This window comes from Castor canadensis, chromosome 4 (assembly GCF_047511655.1).
Source record: "Castor canadensis chromosome 4, mCasCan1.hap1v2, whole genome shotgun sequence".
Lineage (NCBI taxonomy): Eukaryota > Metazoa > Chordata > Mammalia > Rodentia > Castoridae > Castor > Castor canadensis.
The window spans coordinates 105,365,588-105,386,969 of NC_133389.1; the positions used below are offsets into that span (position 1 = coordinate 105,365,588).

The following is a 21,382-nucleotide window of genomic DNA, read 5'->3' on the forward strand; positions in this document are numbered from 1 at the left end:
TTAAGAAATTGTTGTCAACTCACAACTGTTTCTGGATGATGACTTCTTTTTCTACTTCTTGAATGGAATTTAATTTTGTTAGTATGCACAGGGAAAGAGAAAGTTCTAACATTTAAGTCTCTTGATACTGCTAAACTTCCTTATCTTAGAAGCCAATTTTACATATGAAGTCTGGAGGCCAGAGGGGCAAACTAGCAGTAAAGGCACAAGGAGCAATGCTTAACCTGAGTTAGAATAGAAATACAAAGCTCCTAAGATTTGGTCCAAACTTTGCTCTATTCAGATATTCATTTTCTATTTGTGTCCCTTTTATTTTTTTTTCTGTGCTCATTAGTCTGGCTAGGAAGTCACCTGCTTCATATATTTTGATGCTGTTAGGTGGAGTATAAAATTTCATGGCATTTCTATTTCAACTGCCCATAGTAAGCCCTTCTTATACTCAGATTCAATATATATGATTATGACCAAACAGCAAATTAAAAAAGCAATTAACACTAAAAATGAGGCAAGGTGCTGATCTGTCCAGGGACTTCTGGCATTTCCTAGAGAGTGTGAGAGAGGGCCCAGGCTTTGGTGAGACAGCAGGGCAGTCAGTGGTGCATATCCTGTCTCTGCTGAGCCTCAGGCCCTTCCAGGTGTCCCCGGGACTTTGATCACCAGTGGGGCCACCATGGACCTGTGGAATCTGAAGCTCGAGACCAAGGTTGGCGCGCCTGCTCCTCGCTCCTCCAGAACGCGCGAGCGTGAAGCTCTCGCGGGCCTGCGCGTGCATTTGGAACCCGCAACTGTCATGTCATGGAATGTTACTAGTCTCCTAGGACAAGTTCCCTGAAAACCAAAACTGGTAGAGCGACCGTCCGCGACACTGCTTCAGGAGAACTACCTTGCTGAACTGCTGATATGTACAGATACAAGGGTAAGCCGGGTCCCTCATGCTCCCCGCCCAGGACGGACCCGGCCACCGCCCGCCGGCCCCTCACACCCCTTCCTGGTCCAGCTCCTCCAGCCCAACCACCCCTCACTCCCCACCCCTCTTCTAGCCCATAGGAGACCTTGCTCCTGCCATTCTGGGGATTTCATGCCAGGGTTCCTGGAAGCACCTGGAAGATGGTACCTGCTCAAGCAGGGTATGCTCACCCCTTGCGGGATCAGTCACCCCCAAGGGCCCATGTTCCCTGCGGGAAACTGCAGGATGGTCTGCAACCCAGCGACCAAGCAGATTTGCCCCAGCAGTAACAACCAAAGGCCACCTCGAGTGCCATGTCAGATGGTCTGCTGGACACTGGCCTCCAGGGAAAGAAATGTCCAGGAGCCAAGTGAAAAGGAGACCACAGTGAGTCCCCTGAAAGGCTCAAATAAAGGGATAGTGCAGAAAGGAGGAGCAGGGCAGATGACCAACTCCACGCTGGCCTGCCCAGCAAGAAATGCCCAGCAGCCAGGTGCAGAGGACACCACTCTCAAAGAGACAATGCAAAGTAGGGTGGAGGAAGAATCCCAAATACTTAGAGATGGCCAGAAAAGCAAGAGAAAAGGCCATGAGAGTAGTGGGAGCAGCCCGTCAACATCTGAACCCCTCCCGACTGATGGGTCTTCTGCTAGTCTTGTACAGAAACCTGTACCCCTGAAGAGAAGTCTCGCATCTGAGACCTTGGATGACCCCTTAAGTAAGCGGGCACGCACGTGTTCTAGGTGCTCCCCGCCAAGCAAGGTCACGTGTGGCATCCCAGTGCCCAAGCGCAATGCAATCACGAGTTCCTACAGCTCCACTGGAGGCATCTCCCAGATGTGGAAGAGGAGGGGGCACACCTCACCCCTCTTCTCTAGACCAGCTTCCTCCCACTGCCAGCAGCCAGAGTCCCATGGAGAAAGGGCTACAGATGACACCACAGGAAGGAACACAAGTCCTCCATGTCACTACCCACACCTTGCAGCTCTGGGAGCAGGAAACGCAAGCGGTGTGGGGACCCACTGACCTGCCCTTTACCTCCCCTGCTTGCCTATCCTATCACTCCTGAAGTCCATAGAGAGAAGAAGGCCAGATTTGAGTGGTTTACCAAGGCTCTGGAGGACAAGACTGTTGTGGCCTCTAACTGTGTCACTAAGGAGCCTTGCCTCACTTTCACCCTGCCTGCAGCAGGGCCAGCTTCCTTAACATCCTCGCTCCCCACACCTGCACAAGGCCCAGGTGTTACCCCGCTGCTGGCCAGTCCGAAGACCGTGGAGATCCCTGACTGCACACCATCCTTACCAGGAACTGCCGATGTAGTTAGCACTACAACCCCTGCACAAGGCCCAGGTGCTACCCCAGTGCTGGTCAGCCCAAAGACCATGCTGAACCCTGACTGCACACCATCCTTACAAGGACCTGCCAATGGAGTTAGCACTGGAACTCCTGCACCTGCCAAGCGACCCGGCCACAGATTGACCCTGACCACAGAAAGGCCAGCTTCCTTGCCAGCCTCCATCCCCACCTCAGGCCTAAGCACTATCCCACTGGTTGGGCACTTGAAAAAGGTGCAGAATTTACAGGCCCCACCATCCTTTCCAGTGGCGGTTGGTGTGGTTACTACTGTAGCTCCCGCACCTCCAAAGGCAACTGGTCTTCCAGCTGTTCTTAGTTCGTCACATTCAGTGACCTTTGCAGGAACATCTTCAGCAGCTTCTGTGGGGAGGGCACCTACTTCCTCCCCAGTTGTACCTATGGATACATCATCCCCTCCACCCTTCAAGCTTCAGTTTCAGTGAAACTACAAGGCCCCCCTATATTTTCAGCAACTTCTGTGGGGCGGGCACCTACTTTATCCCCAGTTGTACCCATGGATACGTCATCCCCTCCATGCCCTCAAGTTGCAGTATCATCCAAACTACAAGGTCTCCTCTGGCCTGCCCCCACTCAAAACCCAAAGGCCCTTGGCAGCATGCCTACCAACCATTCCTCCCCTACCGGTCCTGGCTGGACCTCTGCAATTTCCATGACAAACAGCCTCTGGGTGACCTCAACTAAAAGCCAGGGAAAAAACCCTTTCTTTCCACACAGGTGGGCACATTCCCAGCCTCTTCTCACCACAAAATCCTCTCCATGACCAAAACCAACACCCTGCCCATCAAGCCCCAAAGTGGGCTCATTAGACCCCCTACTTTCCTACACATGCCAGCCCACTGTTTAATGCAGACAACTACTTTAGTTACCGGTACCCCCATGATCACTAGTCCAGCCACACTCACCACCACTGTTCCAGCCTCTGCTCACCACAAAACCCCCTCCATGACCAAAACCACCACCCTGCCCATCAAGCCCCAAAGTGGGCTCATTAGACCCCCTAATTTCCTATACATGCCAGCCCACCATTTAATGCAGAGAACTGCTTTAGTTACTGGTACCCCCATGATCACTAGTCCAGCCACACTCACCACCACTCGTCCAGCCAATCTATCTTCCTCACAGCCTATGAGTGGTTTGGGGGTAAACAGAGTGGCCAGCACCACCTCAACAACCACCACTACCACCACCACCAATACCACCACCACCACCACTTCCACCACCACCACCACCACCACCACCACCACCACCACTTCCACCACCACCTTGACCTCTCAAGGCTTCCACTTGGGGGCTTCTCCTCCCTCTGGTGACCACAACTCAGTGGCCCCAAGCTCCTTCCAGATCCCCCAGCCCTCTACCCTGTCCATATCTGCACCACCCACCTCTGTTGGTCAGCCCCTACCCAGTACTAATCCCAGCACCCCTGGCATCAGTGGCCTTAACCACCCACTCACTACTGCTACCAGCCTGGGAACACTGAGAGTCGGAGACACCACCAACCCTTCCTCCAACACCCATCCCATTCCCCCACCCTACATAGGACCCAAATCCCAGCCCACCAATGGAGACTCAAAGCAGGAGGAGAGGGTCAAGATGTCAGCCCTTATTGAAGCATTCACTGCTCTTTCACTGGCCGATTCTGTGCCACTCCAGGCACACAAGCATCAGAGTCAACAGAAACTGGGCAAATCCATGAGCTCTCTGGTGGCTAAGTTTTCTAATCTTTCCTTTGTTTGAGAGGCACTGCCTCAGTTGTGCATTATTATTATGTATACATTGTTATAGATATATTTCCATTTGTTTAAAAATAAAGATACATTTCTGTATTTTAAAACAAGCAGAGTAAATACATTAATTTCATGTGTTCATGGGGCATCAGACACAGATATCTGGAAACTTTGCAAGTATTATCAACCCCAGTGCCCTTTTTTAAATAGGTCAGGATTCTAAGACTGAGAAGAATGAAGCAAACTCAGGGAGATCTCTGACAGAGATAAATTGAAACATGGAGCTCCTAAGTTTTGGTCCAAACTTTGAGTCTTCATCTGAGCTAAAGCTTACCGTGTCTTACTGTTTATTTGGTTAGTTGGTGGAGTTAATGCCAAAATTTTAATTCCTGGAAGGACTTTGCCTGAGATGTTGCATTTTTTTTTTGTCTAAATCATTGGCTTGTATTTTAGTATCAATAGTCTGCATGAAAAAAACTATAAATCTTGCTTTTGGAATAAAGTTCTATAAGGAAGATGACACATCTGTGTGATAATAGGTGGTATCATAGGTTATTGAGAGGGTTTCCTAACAGCTTTGGCTGAAGACAGTTATTCAGCCTGGGTGTCCCCGTTTCCTCTTTTTGCAGCAATGTTGCAAGGAGAGGAAGTAACCAAGTGGATCTGGTTTAGAACCATTCTCCATCTTCTCTCTCTCCAGCATCTGTACTGCTCTGGGGTGATTCAAATAGCCCTTGGTCAAAGCTAACTGCCTGCTTTTCTTCTGAGAAACACCCTTTTGCCTAATGTGGGTTTTAAAACTTTCTCATCAAAAGGTGGAAATGTGTGTCACTCATTGGCCTGCACTGGTAGGAGGACTATTACCAGTTCCTCCAAATGAAGGCAGATGTTTGCAGAACTGAGTCAACACCAAGAAAGTTTTTAAGATCACATAAAATTTTATTAATACAAGACTGTTATTTTTTTAAAATAGAAATCCCACAGCCTATCTTTAAGGCCTCAGTAAGGGTCTTCTGTAGCACTTGAATATTTCTCGCAGATTTTCTACCTCTAGGGTTCTCATATGGTATTTACTTAAAGTTGTAGTGGCCCAATAAAACTTGTTCAGTTCTTTTGCTTGAAGGTTATTAGATTGTGGAAACAACTTGGAGTGTAAGGCTGAATTTTAGTCAAGGGTATATTTGCATGGTCCCATTTTTGTAAGGTGGAGGCTGACTCCTTGCAGTGGCTTTGTTCATGTTGGATTAGCCAGACAAGACTGCTGCATTTTAAGTTGCTGCTTGTGATTTTTACCTTGGATTCCCTTTGTCTCTAGATAAGTACCATCAATCACTGCAGAACCATGAAAAATTGAATATTTGGGGATTTGGGTATATGTGTATATTGATATTGTTGCTGGATTTTGCTTTACTTTGTCGCTATAGTTAAGAAAAAGCTAGATGCTTATGTTTATGTTTATTCATTCCACAATCTTGTTGGCTTTGGGAATTTCTTTAGCTGAACCTTGTACTCCTCACCAAGCACACACACACACACACACACACACACACTCACACACGCTCACTGGGTGACAAGTGTCTGCTACAGGGGATACAGTTTTGATCTGTCACAAGTCCTTCATCTTGACACATTCAGGTTATTCATCTCACAATCAGTGTAATCAAGAAGTTCCCTGTGATGTGTGGCAGGGCCTAGTGTTTAGGATTTTATCTGTATATAAGCTCCACTGTGAGCACTGTAATTGCCAAAATGTGCATGAGTGACTCTGACCTCCTTGGTTACATGAAGGAAGAGCAGGGGCAAGAGAGAGAATGCTCTGTAAATATCTGATTCCCATGGAAGCTTTGCTTGTTTTGTTGCTGGAGCACTGCAAGGCAAATGCTACTCACTTGTTTTAAGAAATCCCAGCTGCTTAAGGAGTTGCTGACCACAGTAGGGACTGTTGCCAAAACATTCTGTTGGAGCACTGCTGTGGCAATGAGCAGACATTCTCTGAAAAAAGGAAAATAAAAGGTCATGGAAATATTTAAGATAAAGGAGACTTATCTATGACTATATCTACATAAACACAGTTTGGGATTTGGGGACCAAGTTCACACTATTATTAATACTGTCAAGGCTCTTTTGTTCTAGGTGGATTTAAGAAATTTTTGTCTTGCTTTAGATGACATCAGGTCTCAACTGGTGGATCTGAAGTATATTATTGTTTTTTACATGAATTTTCTCTCTCTCTCTTTTTTGTTTTTTTTGGTGCTGGGATTGAACTGAAGGCTTTGCTCATGCTAGGTAAGCACTCTACTACTGAGCTGCATCCCCAGCCCTGTATAAATTATTCTAAAAAGTCACAAGTATAAAAATGTAAACTACTGCTGGATACAGTGGCATATACTATAATCTCAGAACTCAGGAGACTGAGGCAGGAGAATTGCCAGGTTCCAAGCCAACTTGTACTAAATGGTGAGTTCAAGGCCATCCAGGCCTGCATAACAAGACATTCCTCAAAAATGTAACCTCAATTAATAATTTGGTTAGAGAAAGTAAATTTGGATATGATAGCTGTGGGCAGAAGGCACAGGTTGCTCAGCTGCTTTTGCTCCATTCCATGATAGTCAGTCTCTGTGTCCATGAGAAAATTCCTCCACATCCTTTGTTTTCAGTTTACTATGATTTTGTCATTAATCTCAGGCCACAAATAACATGTGGCAATAAGGAGGAAAAACCATATGGATGAATGTATCACTACTATTGCTTGAAGATGCAAGTGTGACTTGGGGTGATGACACACATAAAGATAAGGATGAAAGCTTCCTCCATAGAACAACTTACAGTCAGGAGGAAGTTTTTGGTCAATCACTGCTTGGGGCTTTTAGGAAATCAAATCACATCCTCTTTCCCCCATTCTGAGTTTGGAACCTGTTGAAATATGAGATAAAAGTGAAACAAAGGGAGAGAAAAATATTACTACCATTAATGATACAAACTGGATCAAGGAATACAGTTTAATTTGTGGTCAAGTAGGCATATAATATCTTCTCTACTATCTATAGTGGATTAAATCTTACACTCATTCCTCTTGCAGGAAACATCTCACCTAGTTGAGAGCAGAATGCAATGCTTCTCTGTATAGACAACCATCTCTGTAAGGTGCCACAGCCCACAGAACCTTCCCTCAAGCTCACATCACATTGAACTCATCCTTCCATAAGGAAGTACAGGAAAGGAATGAGGAGAGAGGCCAGATGGTAGTAGAAAGTCCTCCATAGAAATGTGAGACAAGAGAAGGCAAAATTTTCTTAACATCTATTAGCAGCACAAAGACTGAAAGTCTGAACTAGCTTCACTGTGAGTGCCATACTTGCAAAAATGTGCAGTAGTGACTCTGACTCTGACATCTTTGGTCACATGAAGGAAGGGCAGGGGAGAGAGGAGGAAGCACTGTGAGAATCTGATTCCCATGGGAGTTTTGCTTCTTTTGCTTCAGGGGCACTGTATGGCAAAGGCTTTGTAGTTGATGAAGGGAGAGAACAGTCAGTACCTTAAGAGTTCAAGGAGTGAAGTAGACAATGAGCCCATGAAGTAAGGGGATTGAAAATAGAGGACAGCAAGATGATGAATAGAGATCAGTGATTAAGGCCAATTTTTCTAGCTCAGCTGAACAGGTAAGAGGCTGAACAGCCCATCTGACAGGTTTAGAGGGCTAAGAATACAAAAACTACACTTCAAGTTTTGAGAAAGGTAAAATATTGGTGGGCCTTGTTTTCCTAGGGTTTGGGATTCCTAAAGAGCAAGGGGAAAGTGTAAATGAAAAGTAAAAATATTCTCAAAGAAATGGAAGCTCATTTTAGAATCTTCTTAATCTCCATAGTTAAATTGAGGAGATCCCAGATTTCAGATACCCATAGATGTTTAGTAGAAATGAACACAATTACTTCCTAATGAGTGACAATACCATCCTAGTCCTCACTTCATTTCTATAAAAAATATTACAAAACCCATCTGGCACATAAGGGAAAAATCCTTACACACAATTAGACAAGGTCGCATGGATGAAATGAATGGAAACACTAGAGTAGAAACATTGGGAAGGTTACAGATATTGTTGTTGTCAGGCATAGACCCTTAGAATAACTGTACTTTGTGTTATTCAAGGAGAAAAGAGACAGTATGAAAGCAAAAAATAAAAACTTTATACTGCAATTATAAAGTTCTAAAGTTAAAGTTCTAAATTAAAAAAATACCCTAACCAAAATTAATAACTCAATGGATAGGTTTAGTAGCAGTTCACATATAGCTAAAGAAAGAATTGATAAAGTAGATTATAGGTCAGACGAAAATATTCAAAATAAATTTTTCCTTTACCCAGCAGGCCAATAATGAAAGAAATGTTAAAAGAACTTTTTTTTTTTTTTGAGACAAGGTCTCACTCTGTAGTTCAGGCTGTCCTCATATTCTAGATCATCCTGTCTCAGCTTCCTGAGTGCTGGGATTACCACACACTCAACAAAGTGCCACCACACCCAGCAAAGAGCATTGTTTAAGTAAAAAATAAATGAGACCATGTGGAAGCTAAGAGAGTCATGTAAATGGAAAAATGAGACCTGTTAAAGCTATTCCAGAAATGGGTGAAGGGAGAATAAAGGAGAATGATGGATGGGGAGAATTCAACTATGATATATTGTGATAAGTTTTGTAAATGTCACAATGTATCCCCAGTACAACAATAATAAAAAAATGAACAAACAAATGGAATAGCAACAACAATATATATTGTCTGCATAAAATAAAAATAAACCATCATATAAGTTAGGAGAATAAAATAAATTATTTTAAGATTGTCTAGGAAGAGGGTAGAGGCAAAAGTGAAGTTAAGATTTTTATAAGCTCTAAGTAAAGTGCTAAAAGAAGAGTAAAATATCATGTATTTCCAAGCTAATGGGAGGAGACAATAAAGAAATGTAAATAATACAAAAGAAAGAAAGAGTGAAAGAAGAAAACTCCCTAAAAACCAAACCAAAAATAAAACATGTAGGGAAAATGATAAGAAATGAATGATACAGTACATTAAAGTTTTACATAGAAAGGTGATGTTGAGTAATCAAGTCAATTTGGAAAACAAGGAAGGAGGAGTATAATTCTACCTTATTTCAGGACTTAATAAATGACTGAAGAGAACAAGACTATTGTATTTGCAAAGAGTAGAACAGAGAATCAAGAAACATCTCCATACAAATGTGGACAACTGATATTTCAGAAAGGTGCAAAGGACAATCTTGTCAACAAATAGTATTTGACCAACTGGAAATCCATAGCTGTCCCTCACTTGCCACAAGGCAAAAAAGAATCTAAACATCAAACAAAATTAAATTAAAATGGATTTAAATGAAAAATTATAAAACTGACAGAAGATAACATAGGACAAAACCCTCAGTTTTCATAGAGTTCTTATTAGGACTCAAAGCAAGATACATAAAAGAAAAATGTTTATATCTATATTTATCTATATCTAATCTCTCTCTATATATAGGTGTTACTGGAGTTTGCACTCAGGACCTTGTGCTTGCAAGGCAAGTGCTCTACCACTTGAGCCATACCCCAGTCCTTTTTGCTTTAGTTATTTTTCAGATAGGGTCTCATGCTTTCTTCCTGGGTCTGGCCTCAAACTGTGACCCTCCTTATCTCTGCCTGTAGCTGGGTTTACAGGCATTCCCCACCACATCTGACTCCCCCAAAACCTTTTGTTTTATTAAAGATCACTAAAAAGGATGGAAGAGCAAGCTACAGACAGGGAGAAAATACTTGAAACCCACATCTTAACAGAGAACTCATATCTAATGTATAGAATGGTTAAAACTCAACAGTAAAGCAAGAAACAATCCAATTAGAAAATGGGCAGAAAATATAAAGAGATATTTTACCAGAAAGAATATATGAATGTCAGTGAGCATAACAATAGGCGGTTAGCTTGGTTAGCCATTAGGGAAATCACAATTAAAGTCAATGTGGCATATCATGATATAGCTATTAGAACTGCTAAAATAAAAAACAGTATTCAAAATATCCTAATAAGTCAATTTTTTTAAATGGGCAAAAGTTTGAATAGATGTGTCTCCAAAAAGACATACAAATGACTATCAGGTATATAAAAGCATGATCAACATCATTAATCATCAGAACTGCAAATCAAGCGATACATGATATATGTAATACACCTACTTGGTAGGCTGAGGTGGATCAAATTGTGGTTTGAGGCCAACCTGGGCAGGGACTTTGTGAGATCCCCATTTCAACCAATAGCTGGGTGTGATAGCATCAAGCCTGTCATCCCAAGCTATATGAGAGGATTATAATTCCAGGCCAGCCTAAGCAAACAGTTAATACAACATCATCTCAATGGAAAAGAGCTAGATGTGGTAGCATCTGCCTGTCATCCTAGCCACAGCAGGACATTTAAAATTGGAAGATTATGGTTCAGGCATACCTGGGCAAAAAGGGAGACCCTATCTCCAAAATAACCAGAACAAAATGGACTGGAGATATGGTTCAAGTGGTAGAATGCCTGCTTAGCAAGCATGAAGCCACAGTACCCAAAAAAAAATTTCAAAATAAGATATCACTTTACACCTGTTAGGATAGCACTCATCACTTAAATAGAAAATATATTGAGAGAATTTGGGAAGTTGTCTAGCTTTGGTGGGAGAGCAAAATAGTTCAGCTGCTATAAAATACAGTAAGCAAGTACCTAAAAAATTATAAAGTGTTACATATGACCTAGCAACCCTACTTCTGGGTATCTAGCCAAAAGAATTGAAATCAGGATATCCAAGGGGTATTAGAACACCAGTCAATGTTCACTGCAGCAGCACTCAAGCCAAGATTGGAACAACCTAAATATCCATGGATGGATGAATCGAGCAGGACTAATATTGTATATACATACAATGGAATATAATTCAGTCTAAAAACATAACAAAATCCTGCAATGTGACCACATTCATGGACCTTGAAGACATTATGCTTAGCACAATAAACCAGTCACACACGGAAGGACAAATACTGTATTCACCTCTCAATAGCACTAAATAGTCACATTCACAGGATCAGAGAGTAGGATTGTGTGGTCCATGGCCTTGGAGGAGGGGAATGGAAAGTTTCTAGTTAGTGGGCATGAAGTGTTCATGAGGCACCACGAGTAAGTTCTAAAAACCTACCCTATAGTGCTGAGCCCAGGGAATCCAGTACTGTAGGGTACACTTAAAATTTTGTTGAAAGGGTAGATCTCATGCTAAGTTTTCTTACCATAATGAAATAAAAAATTAAACAATAGTGACAATATTCAATGCTGGCAATATTCAATGCTGGCAAGTATTGAATGCTAATAGCTATCTGACTCAGGGGCAAGGTGTTTACTTTTATTAATACCTGACCATTTTATGTTTATATAAAGTTTTATATTCCATGATGCAATTCTGATAAGCAGAATTTTTTAGATTTGGCATTCACAATTGTTCTGAGTTTTCCATGGCAGTAATTATTATTCCTATATTTAGAAAAGGAAATTGAGGTTCAGGGTGGTTGTAAGCCTCACTAAAAGCACACAACTATTCAGTGGCAAAGCCTGGTCCCAAACTCAGCCTTCTTAACTTTTGGCCCAGTGCCATTGTTACCTTGTCATGCTGCTTTCCTTCCTGTATTGTTGCCAGTGCAGTGCATCCTGCTCTGGGGAAAGGGTCTTCTTAGGAAAAGTGCATGTCTCTCTTTGGCACCATCCTCATTTTGGTGCTTCTGCCTCAGTTTCCTGGAACCCTGTGAGTGCATGGGAGCCAGCCCACTGCACGCTGCCTGCTGTGAATTTCTCTTTCCTCAGCAAGTTCATATGGTTGCTTCTGCAATAGTATGTGATCCTGTGGCAAACTTATCACAGGTTGATTGCTGGGTTTCTCTGCCTTCCTGTGTCAGTTGAAGCCAACATGATTAAAGAGAATCCACATCAGGATGGGTTCAGTGCCAAGAATACCCCACATGAAAAAGCCCAACTTTGAAAGTCAGGTTAGTAGCATTATCAATATTGAATCTTTTGATGCAATTTCCCTGCTGAAAGGCAACTAAAGATGATGACTGTAAATGAAAACAGAGTGCTGATTTTATCTTCTCAATAGAAAATGCAACATTATTTCAATTCACATCATAGTCTAATTATTGATTTCTTCACCACAAATGAAAAACAGAAAGACTGTAGGAAGACAAGAGCCAAGGAAAACACAGAAAGAAATGGTGAGTAGTAGCCATGTAGAGAAATGATGTATGAGACGTGTAAAGCACAGGCATCTTCAGAAGATCTTTTCATAACCAGGAATGATAAAGCTTTCAGTCACTTCCATTTCAATAGCTTCCGTGGATTCAAAGCCCAGTGTTGGTCTTGAAGTGACCTTGAGGATTCACAATGATGGGACATAGCTAATCTCTTTCTGGATGATGGGATCCATCTAGCATGACCTTAGGCATACAAAAACATTTTAAAGTCATTTCTCTTCTCACTAATTTAGACATTACACATAAACTTCTATAGAAGGCCTGGCTTTCTGATGACTATTGAGTGCCTGCTGTTTTAACCATTCCACAACAGAATCTGCTGCTACACAACACGAGCCTTTGATATTCAATCTGAGAATACCAATGATGATAATCAAGAAAGACTTTAAGGACCAGGGAACAAGTTTGAATAAAAAATTTGAGATTTTTTTTGGAAAGGAAATTGGAAAAGAAGAGCAATCTGACTGTGGAAAGTGATGAAGGATGAGTTACACTCACCCCTGAATTGGCCACAGCCCAGATTCCTTCACCCTAGCCATGTTCCCCAAATTTCATTCTCACAATACATTTTGGGATGTTTCCCATACCAACCTACAGCTGTTCAACTTTAATTTAATATTTATATGCAAATTCTGCTAATTTAAAAAATAGTTTTATGTGACATAAGTAGAAAAGCAATACCATTGTTATTGTAAGAGCAAAAGGAAGTATAATACAAACAATCAACTTCATTAACTTCTAGCAAGGACTATATTATTTGGTTTGCTCAAAGTTCTAAACTTATTAGGCTTATTATTTTACTGTTTCCAGAAAGACAAGTTAATAAGTGTAGATGGGGTTTTAAGGTCATATCATCATAAAAGTGATTCTCTTTGATGTAGCCAGCAGAAATTAAAAAATATTCCTGTTTTGCAACTTAATTTAGTTGCAGCAACAAAAACCAATTTTCAAAAGACAAGAACTAGGTGGCAATAACAGATAAGGCACCTTCAGAAGAACTTCTAGTAATGAGGAACAATAAAGGTTGTCGTCACTTCCACTTCAATACTTGGATGCAAAGCCCAGTATTGGTCTTGAAGTGACCTCAAGGTTTCACAATGATGGAATGTAGCCAAGCTACCTAAATGACCATAAGGTCATTTACAAAGGCTGTTGTTAGAGTCACTACTCCATTCACTACCTCTCCATGTGCTCTTTGCATCACTTAGGTGGAGACTGAATGATTCCCCATACCTTGAACTTGAGCAACAGTTTGTTAATAACATTTAAATGGGAGAGTGGTGGTTCTTCCAAAGGAAATCAGATCTGTGGCACTCCAAGAAGGGGATGCATGTTCCATGCTTAAAAGCTGATATGTGTTCACTGCATATTCTTGATGCTCTGATTGGATACCAACAGCCCAACTGTGGAGATGCTTTCCATTCTGGGAAGTGATGAACAGGTGTTCTAGGTCATAGGAGTCATGGAACATCTGGTATCTGCTGAGACCAGTCTGAGCTTTGTAAATTTAGAAAATTCAATTTCTGGCTTATGTCCTAATTTCCACTTGGGCATGTATTAATGAGAGGCCTGGGGGCCTAGGATAGGACAAATGGTTAGAGAGAAAGTTGAGGAGATGTTCTAGGTGAAGGTCATGAGGTGAGAGAAGCAGTGTCACATTGGAGAACCTAGAGAAAGAGCATGGTCATCTGAGGGCAGAAGGAGAGGAGGAGTGTCTGTGATACCTGCCTTGGCAGTAGGGAACCAAACAGATGGAGACTGTTAAAGTAAACTAAGGTCAAGAAAAGTCATTGAAGATGGGAAATGACATGATAAAAATGCTGCAATTATTTATTTAAAAAATATTTTGGCAAACATTATGCCAGAGGGAAAGCCTTCAGTAGTAACTGTCAGAGCACCTTAGGCAAATCCTCCCACAGGAGGATTTTTATTTAGCTTTCAGAAAAGCTAAATAAAAGTAGAAAAATCTCATCTCTAATAAATAAAAGAGGGACAGATTGAAGAAGAGGAAAATACCATATGGACATCTGCTGATTCGCGGTGGGGAGGAGTGGCAAGGGATTGAAATACTGAGCAAAGCTTTCAGCAAATTTACTAGGCTAAGAGGAACACAAGAGTCCTTGAAGCATAGGCCCCAAAGGAGTTTCTCTCCTCCCCACACTGTAGATGAAACACGCATAAAGCTTGACACTGATTCTTTAACTTAGCATGATGTGTTTCAAGGTTTATCTGTGTGGTAACATGGATTAACACTTCCTTTTTCATTACTAAATAATATTCCTTTCATAGATATACCACACTTTATCATTTCATAAGTTGATAGACACATGAGTTTTTTCCATTTTTTGGCTGTTATGAATATTGCTACAATGAACATCATGTATGAATTTTTGTGTGGACATGTGCTTAGCTAGATACCCATAAGCAGATTTGCGGAGTCATCTGTCAATTGTATGCCTAAGCTTCTGAGGAGCTATCCACCTGCTTTCAAAGTGCCTGAACTATTTCCTCCTGGCAGTATTTTGAGGGTTCCAATTCTCCTTATGTTTGCCAGCAATTATTTTCAGCATTTCTGATTGTTACCATATTACTAGTTATAATGTGGTATCTCACTGAAGATTTGATTTACATTTTCCTAATGGATCTGTGATAATTTTTGATTGTATGTTTTCTTTTGAGAAATGCTTATACAGATCCTTTGCCCATGTAAAAAACCGGGTGTTTTGTACTTTTTGGTGTGAGGTACTGGGGTTTGTGCTGAGGGCCTTGCACTTTCTAGGCAGGTGCTCTACCTCTTAAGCTGCACCTCCAGCTGTATTTTTGTTATTAATATAGGGGATCTTTTTTTTTTGATAGCATTGAGATTTGAACTCAAAGCCTTCACCTCACAGTTTTCTACCACTTGGGCACTGTAACCCTTTTTGTTTTAGTGTATTTTAAGGTCTCACACTTTTGCCCAGGCCGGCCTAAAACATAATCCTCTTACTTCTGTTTCCCAAGTAGCTGGAAATACAGGTGTGTTTTTTGAGATAGGGCCTCATTACTTTTTGTGTGGACTGGATTGAGTCACAACTCTCCTATCTCTGACTCCCACATGGCTGGGAGTCTAGGTACATGCATCATACCCTTGACTTTCATATATGCTTTTATATACTATATAAGAGTTCTTGGCAAACATATGATTTGCAAATATTTTCTCCCATTCTGTGGTGGTTGTTACACTTTCTTGACAGTGTCCTTTAGGGCATATTTTTTTATGGACTTCAATTTATCTATTAGTCATTGTACTTTTTGTTTTTGATACCATAATTATGAATGCTTTACCCAACCTAATGTTACAGTTTACTCCAATCTTCTAAGTGTTTTATAGTTTTAGTTCTTAGACTGAGGTTTATGCTGAATTTTGAGTCAATTTTTGTGTATGATGTAAGAAAGGAGATACTAATATTTTTTATTACTATTTGGATCCACAGAGTGTTAAAGAGACAGGGAAAATTGCAATGTATGCTCTGACTTACATTATGAAAAATATCCTGTTGTAGTTTTTTAAGGTTATAAACTGTCGAATACAACTTTACCGCAGAGTTTGAATATGATATGTAAAATTCTTGTTTAAATTGAAAAAGCGAGTATGTTGTGTTATAAGAAATGTCACACATTAATATTGTGCCCCCAGCACAATATTAAAAATAGAAACTTAAGAATAAATAAATTGAAAAGTGATAATTCCAGTTGCTATAGTCTCAGTAGGGAAAAATTTCTCCAAATCAAATTAATTTCAAACAATATAAGCATATTTCAAGAAAAGTTAAAATTTGTCAATAAGAAATAATGTAAAATTTTCATCATAGAAATTTCTTCAGTGATTTTGCTAAAAGGAGGAAAAAACAATTTTCCTGGAAAAGTACATATGCTGTTCTATCCAAATATTGTTAATTGAAGACAGAATGTCCAAACATGAGTGATCATAATTAAACTTAGGTATTACATTCTGCTCAATTTCAATCACATAAAACTATGCATTTACAAATGTTTTTAAATATAATCATTGAAGAAGATACATCCTAAGGAAGTATGTTACATATTGATCAACACAGAGGTAGCTATTTATAACTTATACATTTTCTGATACATAATGCCCTCAAATATTTAGAGCAGAACTATAGAAAGAGAACAGCAAATTTAATGCAAATAGAGAAAAGAGAAGAAAGGAATAGAGAATAGCAGAAACTGAGCAAAACAAATGAGAAAGTCTATCCAATGGGTAAGAATATTGAACAGGCACATAGAAGATGCCGATAACAAGACCCCATCTGTAACTAGGCAAATGCAAATTACAATTACATTGAATAATAATATCCAGCAACTGATAAGTGGAATAGAACATTCTTGCAATGAAATTCAATTTTGCATAAAAAAGATCAAACTCCAACATATGCAACATTATGGGCAAATTTCAAAGCTGTCATGCTACTTGAGGTAAGACAGAAACAAAAGACTGGGTACTGTATATGATTCCACTTACATAAGCTTCTAGAAAAGGAAAAATTATGGTAATAGCAGATCAATGGCTGTGTAGGTGTTCAGGCGAGGAAGAAGAGTCGTTGCCCAGAGACATCAGAAGGCTTCTTGTAGCACTGGAAATGTTGTCTATATTGTGCATGATGGTGATTACATGACTGCTTATTTGTGTAAAAATTCATTGAATTTATTCATCACATTTATTCATGAAGAACTGCAAGAAATGAAAATGAATGATTTTCTAACGTATAATGTTGAGGAATAATGATAGTAATAAAAGTTATACAAACAGGAAAATCTAAGCTACAGTTTTCTATGTTAGGACAGTGGTCTCCTTTGAACAGAGGGAGATAAGAATTATAGGGACAGGGCACAGTTGGAAGAGGGACTTTGTTGAACTGGCGGTATTCTAGCTCTTCATCTGGGTGGTGGGTTCTGGAATGTCCACTTTGTGATGAGGTATTGAATTGAACTATGTATTTATGTTTGGGGGAACATTTCTGATGTTACATGGCATGTGTCCAGATGAGGTGATAAGTGGCAATAAGTTAAAAGTGTTGTTTTGTTTTATTTTTATCTGTTTTGTAATGGAAATTGTGTGAGAAAGGCTGAGCAAGGTGGTTCATGTCTGTAATCCCAGTTACTCTGGAGGTAGAGATTGGGAGGATCACAGTTCAAGGCCAGCCCTGGCAAACAGTTCTGGATACCTCTACAATAACTGGGCTTGATGGCACTTGCCTGTCATCTCAACTATGTGGGAAGCATAAGTAGGAGGGTCACCATCCAAGGAAGGCCTGGGCATAAAAGCAAGACCCTATCCCCAAAATAACTAAAGCAGAGTGCTGGGCATGGCTCAAGTGGTACAGTATCTGCCTAACAAGTGCAATACTCTGAGTTCAAACCCCAATACTACCAAATAAAAAAATTACTTGAGAAATATTACTTTTTAGTGGAACTGATTCATGGACAGAAAATGATCAAAAGTCAATGGGTCAAGGAAACAAATACTAGTGAAAAATTTCTGAGAAGAGAGAGGATTGAGAATTTAGGAAAGATTGATCTTAAACTAATTGAACAAAGAGAAAAGAACTTGGTGCACATTTAGGTTTGCAGGGAGGAAGTCAAAGAGGTCTACTCTGTTGCTTTTAGGGGCAAAATTATGGTCTTCCTTTCCATAAAACTTGAATATTGACATCTTATCCCCCCAAGCCACAGAAGGCAATTGTATCTGGAGATAGGGATTTTAAGGAAGTAATTAAGGCAAAGAGGTCATCTGGATGGGGTCTAATGTACTATGACTTATGTGCTTATAAGAAAAGATTAGGACACAGACACTCAAAATGTTTTTGAGTATTAGAAGACCATCTTCCAGCCATGAAAAGATACAGGAAGAAGATGCCCACTGACAAGCCAAGGAGAAAGATCTCCAAAGAAACCAACCCTGATCACACCTCAAATTTGAAGACTTCAGAACAGTGAAAAAATAGCTATTTTTTAAAATTACCTACTCTGTGGTACTTTGTATTGAAAACCCTAGTAAACTAATACAGATGGTTTGTATTCTCTCTAAATTAGGAATACAGTTACTTCTTGGAAGGAAGGAAGAAAGTAGATGAGAAAAATTGCAATTCAAGAAACATAGAGAAGCTTAAAATATTAATTTCAGTGAGTAGAAGTTAAATTGTCCTGGAATTTAATGAAGGGTTGCTTCTCCCTGTAGAAGACCCTGGATAGTTTGGTGAATTTCACACCTAGTTGGGGTCCTATGAGAAGAATCTTTGTTCTGAGCCCAGGTCATAGAAATTTGGTTTCTTTAACAAGCTCAGATTGCATACATTCCAGATCTTAGGGGGGAATAGTTTATATACAAAATCACTGTAGCTTTAAATGACTAATCATAGCAGGTTCTGAGAGTAGGTGACAGATGTGAAGTCACAAGATCTATACCTGCTTTGGGCAAGAAGTCTGAAAAAAAGAGCATTTATCAATAATCACAGAAGTCATGACAATGGGACATTCTTCTCCAGATACAACCACAGATGAAGTTGAAGAAAATATCTTCATATCTGAGTTACTGGTCTAAGTAGTAGGTTTCAAAACAAAGAGCTATAAAAGCATGTAGAAATGCTTAGATGGGGATCTTATTTTGCCAAATGCTGATCTCAAAAACAAAATGAAAACTAGTTGAGAAAATGCAAATTAGTCAACATGAATTAATTTGTACTTTTTGGAAAGTAACCCAAAGTAGTTGTCTCTTTGAGATGGATCAGTAGAATTATTTGTATATATATACCCATTTAATATTGTTTTTAGTAGCATTTGAACTAACTTGTATATTTGAGATACCTAGTTATTTAAGGTCAAACACAGAAACTCTGTCAAAAGTAAGTAACACCCAGCTTATATTTTTAGGCATAAATGAGAGAATTGAAACTATCTCTTATTACCTTAAAATAAATAGGAATAAGCAAAGCTTTTAAGTAACATCTTGGGATTGAAATGTACTTGTTATTTCTATATTTTATTTTACTTTTTTAAAAGGCAGATGTGTATTTTCTCAATGATTATTGACAGAAATGATAAAAATAGGTAGTCATAAGCATGTTAGCAAAAATATATAAACACATTTTTCCTCTTGTTGTTAGTATTCTTGTGCTAGTTGAGAAAAAGACTTAAGAGAAATTTAAAATAAAATTTACCTCCAGGCTCAGGTGCACAGCAAAGGTAGGTAGATCCACTTGAAGGGGTCTTGGTACCAATTAAAGATTTAAGACCAATAATTAACATGAATTATGATCAACATCTATGTACATAATTAGTGATCTATTCTTCAGCTAAAGTTCTTGGATACCTGATGGGATCTTTGAATTCACTTTGTTAATTGGATTTGTTTCATTTCATCACAGTAATGCATGATTATTTTTTAAAGTTTAATAATAAAAATATGTAAGCGAAAAGTTCATTTTCTCAACTCTCCTTGTTATGCCCTAAACTAACTACTGTTGTGCTTTAAGTATTTTTACACATTTCTGTGATTATTCAACCATATAAAAATGTGTATCTTTTGTACATGTGTGTGTTTAAAAATCAAATCTTCATCCTACCCCATAATATAGTGTAATTAGATTCATTTTTATGAATAGTCACAGAAAATTACAGAATTTGTGTGATTACTTCCATCTACTACCACTTCCTACTAAGAATAGACATCCTAGTTATTTTTTGCAATTAGAAATAGTTATGGCAATACACATTCTTCCTTCTGTCTATACCTTTACATAATATTGATTTGGGATATAAATATAGTCTTATTTTCTGAGAAATTCATAGGAATTCACAGCTTCACAGCCAAATATGAGAGTGATGCAATCTTCCCTTTGCCATTGGCTATACTGGATAGTTTCAGTCTTTTCCAATTATGCAAATTTAATGGGGGAAAAAGAGTACTTCTTTTTTGAAGGATATAGTGATAAGTTTGTTCTCTAGGAATACTGGCTTTAAGTTAAAGTGGGTCTTTGACACAGGTTACTCCAGAGGCACCTGCACACCCATGTTTATTGCGGCACTATTCACAATAGCCAAGTTATGGAAACAGCCAAGATGCCCCACCACTGACGAATGGATTAAGAAAACGTGGTATCTATACACAATGGAATTCTATGCAGCCATGAAGAAGAACGAAATGTTATCATTCACTGGTAAATGGATGGAATTGGAGAACATCATTCTGAGTGAGGTTAGCCTGGCCCAAAAGACCAAAAATCATATGTTCTCCCTCATATGTAGACATTAGATCAAGGGCAAACACAACAAGGGGATTGGACTTTGAGCACATGATAAAAGCAAGAGCACACAAGGGAGGGGTGAGGATAGGTAAGACACCTAAAAAATTAGCTAGCATTTGTTGCCCTTAATGCAGAGAAACTAAAGCAGATACCTTAAAAGCAACTGAGGCCAATAGGAAAAGGAGACCAGGAACTAGAGAAAAGGTTAGATCAAAAAGAATTAACCTAGAAGGTAACACCCACGCACAGGAAATCAATGTGAGTCAATGCCCTGTATAGCTATCCTTATCTCAACCAGCAAAACCCCTTGTTCCTTCCTATTATTGCTTATACTCTCTCTACAACAAAATTAGAAATAAGGGCAAAATAGTTTCTGCTGGGTATTGAGGGGGGGGAGAGGGAGGGGGCAGAGTGGGTGGTAAGGGAGGGGGTGGGGGCAGGGGGTAGAAATGAACCAAGCCTTGTATGCACATATGAATAATAGAAGAAAAATGAAAAAAAAATTCAATTAAATAAAAAATAAATAAATAAAGTGGGTCTTTGAGTCTGTCTGAAATCTTTTTAAAAATTTTTCACTCATTAAATAATATCTCAGATTATCTAATAGAATAAGCTCATACTTTTTATCATATTGGTCACATTCATACATACATTATGTGATCTAGTCATTAAACAACCTTGTTATAATCTCTGTTTTGTGGAGAAGAATGTTTACA

General features: G+C 39.6%; 1 long non-coding RNA gene across 1 annotated transcript; it reads right to left on the reverse strand.

The window, feature by feature from the left end:
- Nucleotides 1-5,516: 5,516 nt before the first annotated feature.
- Nucleotides 5,517-11,249, reverse strand: LOC109677842 (uncharacterized). Its single transcript, XR_002211636.2, has 3 exons — nt 11,114-11,249; nt 6,877-6,963; nt 5,517-6,042 (listed from the first exon to the last, which is right to left on the reverse strand). It is a non-coding gene; the product is annotated as an uncharacterized lncRNA (long non-coding RNA).
- Nucleotides 11,250-21,382: the final 10,133 nt, after the last annotated feature.